Genomic DNA, 10985 nt, shown 5'->3' on the forward strand with positions numbered 1-10985 from the left:
AAAATATCTCACCACCCGTGCCTCCTACACACACATATTCAATTTTATAATGATAGCAGATCTACAACCTTCGCCATAATAATGGGACACCCCTTAAAATAGTGTATAACTCTTTACAAGAGCATAGTCTGACCAAAATATTTTTTTAGGTAGTGTTAACTGAAATTCTGAGAACTATACAAATGCATCTGTCGTTTTTAATTGCTCATTTGAGTTTCAAAAGACTATTGCAGGTCAAATTGTCTAGTCTCGCTTTAGTGACCGTTATGTTCAATTGCAATATTTTATTTGTCGTTATAATTTGTTTTATTAAATAATATATTTTAAATATTATATAAACATTTAAAAATACTAAAAACGCGAATAACGTGAAGCTAATTGCATATTATTGACTGAATATGTAGAAAATTAATACACACATTAATTATTCACTACACGCTATTCAAAATGCTTTAAAACGGTTCAACGAATGTGGTTCTTAAAAATCAGAGCCAATACTGCCCAGGAAGATCAAATTTTGGTTCGCGAGTCCCTTAAAACTCGTTGAAAAACGTCATCAAAGCTGGCTGCCATACTTCGTTAAACAGCAGGAGTTAGTTTGCGTCAAAGGGTTTGACGCTTTTAGAATGACATGCACAGTCACTAGATTATTTATGGGAAAAATTAAAAAAAATGTTGCCCAACACAGTTGCAAACCCAAAATTAAGCTGTGAGAAAAATTACAGATGGAACGGAGAAAATTATCTCAGTCCACCCACAAGACATTAGTTGACAGTATGCTAAATAGGTTGCAGCTGTAATTATAGCTAAGGGTAGGCCTACTAAATATTAAAAATACGCTTAAAATAAACACTTTAAATAACCTTAGTCATTTTTTTTTATATTTTCACGATTTTTTAATATACATATAACATATTTATTGGGGTGCCCCATTATTATGGCTAAGCCTGTATATATATATAATATCTTAAGCTGCGTACCATATTTTAGTTATTTGTTATGCCTGCACTACACTCTCTGGAAGTTGGCCAAGGTTGGCCAAGGACGGATAATATAGTGGGTTACTTCGGTCGAGTTCGGTTCTGCCTGCTCTAAAATCTCTCGGAAGCTGTCCGAGATTACCGAGAACGGGAGGTAATTTGGGGGTAATTCAGTCGACTTGGCCAGCATCGAGCGCTTCCGAACATTGTCGGCATATTTTCCGAGTCAAAGGGACCGAAGTCGGAGCTGCTGTTTCGAGCGCGAGCGGTGAGATACTTCCCCTTTCGTTCTCTCGCGTGTTAAGTGACGAGAGTGAGAGAGATAGTGATATGGTGGTTCGCAAACTGAGATAGAACGAGTAATACTTTAAGCAATTGATTTGATTAATCTTTTAACGAGTAATTGCGACAACTTTTAGTCTCAAGCTAAACAATTTCAAATTAGTATTTAAATTTAAGATATGAGAGGCTCGGTATTGTTTGATTTGTGTTAAAACATTGCCATTTTTCTTCTAAAATGTTGAATAAATAATTCATCTCATCTTCCACAGTACATTTTTCTCCATCTAGTCACCGATTACTCGCATAACGCAAACTCAATCATCAACGCAATTAAACAATCTTGAATGACAACAGTTGTTGCCACGCCTGAATGTTCTCAGCCGACATAAAACCAACGTACGCACTACAAAAACTCTAAATCTAATTATCACCGTCGAGAGGTAAGTCTCGGCGAATCGGCGTAATCTCGCGAGAAACGAACAGCTAGCTCGAGAATAATTTTCCACAGTAAACAACCACACATACACACGGTTTGCGTTGAACGCCGGGCCTGTGACCTCTGGCAATGACGTCCCCGTTCTGTTCCGTAAACATGCGATTCCCAAACGTCCGTAAGATACGGCGATTTCGAATACGTGACCGAAAGATTTTAATTTCAGAAACGTCGAAAAGACACACGTACGTACAGATTTTATCTGCGACGTCGTAAACAAACCGCAGTTTCGGGTGCTGTGTTTTCGAGTTAAATTTGAATGACGGTTCGCATCGCCCTATTATGTTTTAATGGTGTTTCATCGGGATTTGTCTGTTCTATTTAAAATTGTAACAGAAACTATGACGGACATTTCAAGAACCACATAAGTAGCTGGGTCGCAAAACAGTTTTAAATACACTGGACAACATTGCGCAATAATATAATAATACAATTTCAGATGTTTACGTTACTTATGAAAACAAACGTAGGAAATCAGCGGCCGCCAATCTTACGCTGCGTTCGCTAAAACGGTTAAGCAGATAAGCGAAAACGCTTTGCATTTAGTAAGTTTCAATTAAATCCCTACGAACCTTAATTTGATTGTACTCAATTAACTTTAATTTTACTAATAATAATAAATTATGAATTTATCTGGTTATTATTACTATAATTGGACATTCGCGATAACAAGAAATACCCGATTGATAACATTAAGATATGAACGTATATGATTATATTACATATACGATAAAATTATGCAACAAAAATATTGGTGATGATACTATAAATTCTGTTAAGCGTTCTTTTCTAGATTACACTTGTAGTATGGGTCTGAACCCACATTGTCTAGACATTTTTAAACAAACAACCGTAATAACAAATTGAGGCGATAAGTGAAAAAACGTATCTTTGCACCTAGTTCATTGTCTGGAATTTGGTCAACCCGGAATTCAGATTTAAAATACATATACGTATAATAATGTGATCACACATTTTAAATGAGCACAATAGCCGATTTTAAATAGAAACATTTCTACAAAACTAACCGTGACTTATATCTTCGGCATCAGTATATCACATTGGTCGTTTTTAAGAAAAATTATCACGATAGTATTGTATCGACACTGAGTACATCATATCGGGTTATGATAAACGAGAGCGTGTCTCGAATGCGTTGTTTTATTACTCAAACATTCATATTTATAGCTGCTTTCGATAGTGGAATTGCGATGCAAAACTAAATACAACAGACATGATAAAAAGGAAAGACACTTTCCCCTTCAAAATGACAAATTTGATTTCTCCTACTTTGCGAAGTTCGTTATGATCAACAGACTAGCTCATGAAATCTAAAAGCGTAATAATATCTCTGAGAGTTAAATAATGACAAGCAAATTTCATATACATATATAATAAATTCAAAACAATTCCATATTGATTACATATCGATGGCTTACAGTGTAAATTTGCTAGCTCCACTTTTAGGTAAAAATTACTTAACAATGTCATCATACTCAAAAAATTGAACACTACAAACTTGAGATATTGTTTTATTCTCCTATTTTCGAGTTGTCTATTTAGTTTTTTGTTTCTCCTGTAAAGTTGTCAAATATAGATATGTTATTAAAAATACTATATTTTTCATTCAGGTATGCCTATTTAATTAGTAGTAAAGGTGACCCAACATCAGTTTACGAACTTTAAAACAAAACACAAATTAAAGGATAGCTTCGGATTTCTTTATTAATCGAACATTTGATGTATTTCATTACCTATGAAAAATATAAAACGTTTGATTAATAAAAAATCTGTGCTTTGTTTTAAAGTTGCGTGCATCACTGCCGTTACCAGTACTTGGGCCCTACGACTCCAACCCTATGGGCGGACACCCAGCTTTTGACGGCCGGATGAGAGGGGCTATTAACCTTTGCCTACCTGTGATGTACGTCGAGTGTACATGTCACATCTGTATAAATATGCCAAATAAAAATATATGATAGCAATACCGAATTTGTAATAAACTACGATATAGCAGACACAACGTGCCTGCGTTAAACGATGTTATTGCGCACTGACTCTTGAAAATAGATATACTATAGTCGTAAATCATCAATTGTTGACATCTGTGACAGGACAAATAGACAATAGATTCAATAGTCCTTAACAGGAAATGTATTTTTATGTTTTGCTTCAAGTGAAAGCCAACCCTTCAATGAACATATTTATAATAAAAGTATGTGGAAAAAATGTGAAAGATTCAATGTAATGTTGGCTTTAGTAGTATTATACAAGTGCGAAGTTTTTCGTGGTGATAGCTATATATATATATAATTAAAGTCAAACGTGCGAAAAACAACATTTGTAACACTGGACAAAAATACCCATCGCCTATTAGTGGGCGGTAAGGACCATGTTTAGCTTAACAAAACATTATCACATCGGCATTTCAGAACAAAAAGCCACGTCTACTTTCGAAAGCACAAATTACAACAAAAACTCTATAAATTCTATTCTTCATAAGCGGCAAGACGAAATAAATACTATTGGGCTCGAATTAGCTTTGTTTAAGTAATCATTTATAATTATAGGAAAGTGGCCTAACATGAAGCTTCACCTTGAAACATAAACTTTTACAAAGGGTTGGATTTGTAGGTGGAGCTAAACACTAATGCGATTGACCCTCAATTTGCGTCATCTCCCATTCGTTTAAACTTACACAATCAACTACTTCAGAAATATGTTAGTTATATTTAAAATTATAAAAATACTCATTGAATCAATGAATTTGAAAAATCTGCAACAGTATTGAAGAGTAGCTACAAGTATTGATAAAAACATATAAATAATTAAGAATTTTATGGAATATTTTTTCGACTTAAATTTTGTCAACGCGAGTCAGATATTTGAACGAGCAAATTGGCAGGCTCTACTCTGCTCTAGAGGCCGAGACATACCACGATATGTTCCGTCTGTATCAAGTTTTATTTAAGTTAGCGTTTGTTCGGTATATCTTTGCAGAACTTTGTGCGAGTTTCGGCATACTAGATACAGTTGATAGGCTCGAATAGAATTGTAACATACTGGTTAACCCTTTCTAGTTCGTCCCGCATGGTAGTCGTCAGTCAGATAACCTGTCACAATTATGCAAGGAGGTAAAATACGAAGTCGGCGAAAACGCATCGCACGATTTTGTTATCCAAGTTGTTATTCTCAACTCGGTATCTCAATTATTGCAAATATGCAAATTGAAGCAGAAAATGACGTACTCCGCATAAAATACAGCTGCATTTTATTATTCGTTGTCGCTACACGAATTTTGTTTTGAAAGAAATTATTTATTACGTAGTACTATTAAAACGCATGTATATATTTTACGTAATTGTAATTAAAAGGCACACAAAAGGCCAAAAAACGTGGTTCGCTATAGCCGCCGCTTGGCGACTTGCCCTGACCTCTGATTTTCCAAAATACGGCGACAAATCAGTGTCGGATCTGGGCACGCTCGTGTATATCATTTTTATTTTATCTTTTTTGGAAAGCGTTATTTATTCGGTCGGATTATGTCGCATAACGCTTTTCTCGGAAGATCGGATGCTAGTTTTCTCTATTGGACGAGGAAAGTTTTTTCTTTTCAAAACGAGCTGCAACACTTGCCGACTTCGACCGTTACAAACCGCGTTAAGCTGTGTTTACAGGGACACCGAGATAAGATAACAGACCCGCAAGATATGTTATTCATGTGGGTCAAAACTGGCTATGTACTATGTGATATTGACGATGCTAGTCGAATTGTTGAATCGAAAAGTCCGCAAAATGCGGGTTGGAAAAAAATTTCCCTCTTTATCTTTTAAGACATTATACTGAAATGTCTTGCTCTAATGTTTTATCTTAAAATATTTGCATGTTTTGTTACTTTGATAATGTTTTTGACTATTAACAAAAATGCAGCTCTCATTTTTTTTATTATAAATAAAAAAAATACTTATACATTGCAAGTATATTTATTTTGAACAAGTTGGATTTTACTAGATTGCATAAAAATCGCAATTCGTAAAGCTTTCAAACCAAGGTGTTGTGTTTTTATATTTATCTTCAATTAGATTCGGTTTAAAATTCTATTTCATGGATGTAATTTTCGGTGTACAATATTTTTTGTTTGTCTGGCAAGTTACAACTGTATATAGTTGTTTATATTCTAGATAAAAACGCGTATAACGACAATCGGAACAAATTAAATTAAATGTACAGAAAGTCAAGAAAATTAAAAATCTTACAATTAACCGAACATTCAGTTTGGGATAAAAAATAAAGATTCGATAAATGTTCATAACATAACGACTAAAGTTCTCAATCGAATTATTAGCCGGATTTTCAATTATACGAATATTCGAATAATTGATCGAATATTTGTTCATTCTATCTATAATGAAATTTGAAAAAATCTTAGAATGAAACAATTTGTATACTTGAGCAACTCATGTAGTCGTTTTTACTCTTAATATATCGCTCCAAAATTCTGTCTTTTTACCTATATTTATTAACCATTTGCGAACGGTCGAAAATTGTATACATAGAAAGCAATAATATAGGTAGCTTTATATTTACCGAAAGTTACTCCTATATCCGCATTAAATTTGTTTCTAACATTCTCGGAAATACTTCAATGCTCAAAAAGTATGTAAAATAACAAATTAAGCATTTTCCATTTAACGCCCTCGCTAATCATTAATATGTAAAATTAAAACAGTTTAACGATTATGAAAGTAATTAATGATTAATTAAAATAATTATTATTAACCAATAATTATTTTTAAGTTAAATAATATTTTACAGGCAATTAATTGATTTTTTGCACTAATAGGTAAAATAAATTAATATCGGTAAACACTTTACAAATCCATATTTTATTTAATATTCAAATAATTAAGAACCCTAATAACGACCTATTAGCTAACTATAATGAAATACTGTCAAGTCTTCAAAGAAGACCGCCATGTAGTTTATTTGGCAGATAAGCTGGTTGAATATGCTTCGCAATCCCGGATAATGCTGGTAATATAGATAGCGTTCCATGTATTGCACGATTCACTGCTATTGGCTGTGTTGCATATACCCTTCAGATGGCGATAGGTGATATCGTTTATGAAAATATTAGGAAAATTATAAAAAAAAATGCAAAAAAATCTTCATAGCGTTAAAAGGGATGGGGGGGGGGGGATAGGCACTGCTAAATATATTTTATTGTATTAAAATATAACTTGATTTTAAATAAATTACGTTAAGTAAAAACTGTATTAAAAATATGAACAATAACAATAATATTAACACTGGAAATTTCAGCACTTGCAACAAGCACCAATATGCACATGTACTTTTTTTGTTAAGTATGAATGGATAAAAAACATTAAAATTTAAACGACGAATGGACTACAAAGTTCCGAAATGGCTCTTGTTGCAAGGATCATACAGGAAAGACGGTGAGTTACAGTGAATGAAGTAGCCTCACTTTGATGTCATGGAGTCAAGGATCAGCGCACCACATTGGCTTTCATTGGCAATGATTTTCTGCAGTTCTACAGAGTTTGCAAAATTGGTACCACACCAGAACGACGTATTGATGCCTGGTAAGTCACTTTGGAGCAGGTGATTCTTACAGGATGTCGTTTATCGAGTTCCACACGGATGTTTTAAGCGACAAGTAATTTTGTAAAACCGGATGCTCATGAGAAACATACGCAGAATCGGCAAATCTGCAACCAAACCAAAATGACGTGGAGTCAAATATAAATTGAATTAATCTATAATGTATTCTATATTTATTAAGAAAAGCATCTTAAATTTCATTAGACGGTAAGGTAATATGCGTCAAATTAAATCTATGTGCACCCATAGATGGCAGCACAAAAAGCTTAAGTTTTGTAAGTAAATACCACAAAAACCTTCGTCAAAAACAGTTGATTCTACCCGTTCCTTGGATTATCATCAGCGAATATGACGGGTGGGTGCTACATGACTTTCATGAGTGTTAATAATTAAAGAATTTCTATTAAAAAACACATTATAATATTTACATTGTTTTAGCCGGTTTCATAATATTTATCAATTTTATTATAAGCTGCTGCTGATCTTGATATTACAACTTTTTTGACTAGGATCTTCCTGCCATATACACGGTTAAGAATGAACATTGTTTTTTAAATACTTAAAATAAAACTTATTTGGTTCCACGTGTGTATCGCGATGATGAATAAACGCATGAATTACATTATATTACCTACATTTGGAACCTTACCCACTGCCCATGTGTTGTTTTTTGAAGTGCACGCGTGTCGCTGAAGATTTTGCTCGTTTACTTTATAATTTAAAGAAACGTTAAGAAGTATAGTCTGTCCAAGATGTTAACGACCATCGTCGTTGTATTGTAAATAAGGGTGCGTGTACGCATTCATGCACACATCTACAGTTTTCCACGAATTTTTTTACACCGATATGAGAACGTTACCAATACTAAATCAGGGATGTTTTTAAAGTAGGGTGACCATGCGTTGGAAATTGCATTAAAAACTATAATGTTTCGCGCTCAAACACGTTCGCGATGTTATTGTTCTTTGTTTACATATATTATTAAATATTTACATTCTGTTCCGTACAACCCATAAATTATGTTTTAGATGTCTCTGCGCTTATACCCGCACCCGATGGTTAACCGTATTTTTTGTAAAAATTTGTCCCCTAAGTGATTTTATGACGGGTCATAAAATCGGGCCATTTTCGCTCGCCTTTATTATTTTGCGCCAAAGTTGCCGCCATCGGTATACGTCTTAAATAATATTTTGGTGAGTGGTGTCATGTTTTTGAGTTAAATATGTATACAAATAAGCAAAATAAGTAAGCAAGTGTTATTTTACATTTTCCTCAACAAATAAAATTAAAAAAGTAAAAATTAATTGCACTTGTAATTTCACATGGTCACCCTATTACATTCTCTCACCAGTACTATGACGATGGTCGTTCATATCTTGGGCGGGCTGTACTACACGATGTATGCATATACAGCATCAAATATTTTTTTGAAGTTTCAAGACCGTGGTCTTAACTAGCTTTGGTATATGTTAGTATTGACAAACATGTCTGCCACTCCCCATTTGTTTTGAATTATCTAATAATGATTATTTATTTATTTAATATTCATTTAAAATAAATATTAAATATATTTTTGCATTTCTGATTTGTTTGATTGTATAAATTTACTTTTTACGAGATTGAATTCTCTAATTTATCAAAGTGCTGTGGGTAAGGGTATCTATTTTTAAGTCGCGTTGTAACCATGGAGAAGCATTTGACGCGATTCATAATGAAATATTTATTAAGAAGCAAACGAAATTTCATTTCTTAATTTAGATTTATATATTAGTAATTTATTTTGAATATTCTATTTACTTTTACCGAAAATGTGTCAGGATCGGATATGTAGCCATTCTAGAGATATGTTATATACATGTTAATTTTAGATAATTTCTTGACAGCAAAATATTTTTTCTCCTATGAGAAAACATTACTGCATTTTTCAATATATTTAAGTTTGGAGCATTAAGTGGCCAGCAAATAGAGTAAATAGTAAGGGTCCTAAAATTGAACCTTGTTGAACGCCAGCAGTCTGGGATTTAGTTATTGAAAAAAAAAGAGTTCCTGCTAGCTAAACTTAATCGAATAGGTTTAACAATGTTTCATATTCATAGCGAAATGAGCAGCTAAATTTATATTTTATTATTATCAACGTGCTAGAATAGTATTTTGTTTTATTTTTTAGAAGCGTACTAAGAACAATCACTTTGCTTCGACAGGCAATAATAGTTGTTAGTTGTTTTTAATTTAAAATAAAACTTATATTCGATTATTATTCTCAAAACAAAATGACTGGTTTTTAAATTATAGCATATATGTCAAATAAACTCGTTGATCTCGTTTTTTGGGTTGAAGACGCATTAAAAAATATCCGCTTGCCGCTTTCAACGATATAATATACACAAAACATTAAAATTGAATCGATAAACAAGTGTCAGAATAAGATTTGTTATTTTTTAAATCTTTATATTACAGTAACTAAATACGTATTTCAGTCTATGAACAAATTGTTTTGCCTCGCATACCGTTTATACCTGCGAGGGGGTAACTGCGAGCGATAATCTCTTCTCTCTCTCTCTCTCTCTCTCTAATATGCGTTAAGTATACGCAAAGAAGATATACAATATATGCTCTTTCAAATTAGTTATGTATACAAAAGCTTTCACGCGCATGCGCATTAGTGTGAACTACATATTTTGACGTTTGTTGGATTGAAATTTTCTAAACAAAAACCCGCCTTTCATTAGATAATGCAGTTTATGTTTTATTATAACGTTATTCGTTTTATGCGCCTGACACACATTAGAGCATTGATGGCATATTATATAACGGGTCGTTAACTACGAATCGATATCAACAAAAACAACAACAAACGAGCGACGCCATCTTATTTTCGAACGATGGGCGAAACTATAGGCGTTAAGGCCAAAGAAGCGCGTCTTTCGACTGTCGGCGGGGTAGGGCGGGGTGGGGTGTTCTCGAGGTAAACACGCGCATTGCGCAATACTCCAATCTGGCGATCCGACAATCCGGTTACATAAAAGATCGGTCGACCGACGCTCACCTGTGGCTATGCGGGTGGCGCATAGTGTCGGCGGCTACAAGGGACGCGAAGGCCCTCAGCGCGCGGGTCGCGGGGGTCGACGACGCTCGGCCGCCATCTGTGGCGGGCGGCGACCACTCCTGCCGCTCGGGGGGCTCTCACAGGTGCCCCGGGCCCATTTCGAAACGTTCACTCGAGAGACGCAACCGCACACGTCGAACGTTGGCACAGAACTGGCGACCGGTGTTGCCATCCGCCGCGCCTCAACGTCGAGGACCTCAACCACTCGACGTCGGCCATAATTGCGCAAATATTCAATATTTCTTAATACAAAAATCTATTAGGAGTAAATTACATTTAAATTGTAATTTATTTATTTTAAAATTATATTTAGATAATTATTTAATCAAATATGCTACCTCCATCATTTAGTCTTTTTCAATGGTAGGATAATCTCATATATTATAGATAAGATGACCAGATTTTGAAAATATGAAAGGAGGACACTAAAAATAAAAAAAAGCTATATTGGAAATTTTGTTCGAGAAGAATAAATTGCTGCGGGAGCAAAGAAAGGTAA

The 10985-nt window shown here is 34.1% G+C and overlaps 1 protein-coding gene across 3 annotated transcripts in view; it reads right to left on the bottom strand.

The window, feature by feature from the left end:
* Hipk (Homeodomain interacting protein kinase) overlaps positions 1–10640 on the bottom strand; it is an 81991-nt gene extending 71351 nt beyond the window's left edge. For 2 of the 3 annotated variants that reach the window (XM_088182955.1, XM_088182953.1), the window contains exon 1: positions 10427–10640. The gene's annotated coding sequence lies outside the window, so the exon portion shown is untranslated. Of the gene's footprint in view, positions 1–7472; positions 7488–10426 lie in introns of all 3 variants that reach the window. The other variant, XM_088182954.1, reaches the window with a different exon arrangement.
* Positions 10641–10985: the final 345 nt, after the last annotated feature.

Source organism: Plectrocnemia conspersa, unplaced genomic scaffold (assembly GCF_051122295.1).
Source record: "Plectrocnemia conspersa isolate PC_06_02 unplaced genomic scaffold, ASM5112229v1 ptg000003l, whole genome shotgun sequence".
NCBI classification, from domain to species: domain Eukaryota; kingdom Metazoa; phylum Arthropoda; class Insecta; order Trichoptera; family Polycentropodidae; genus Plectrocnemia; species Plectrocnemia conspersa.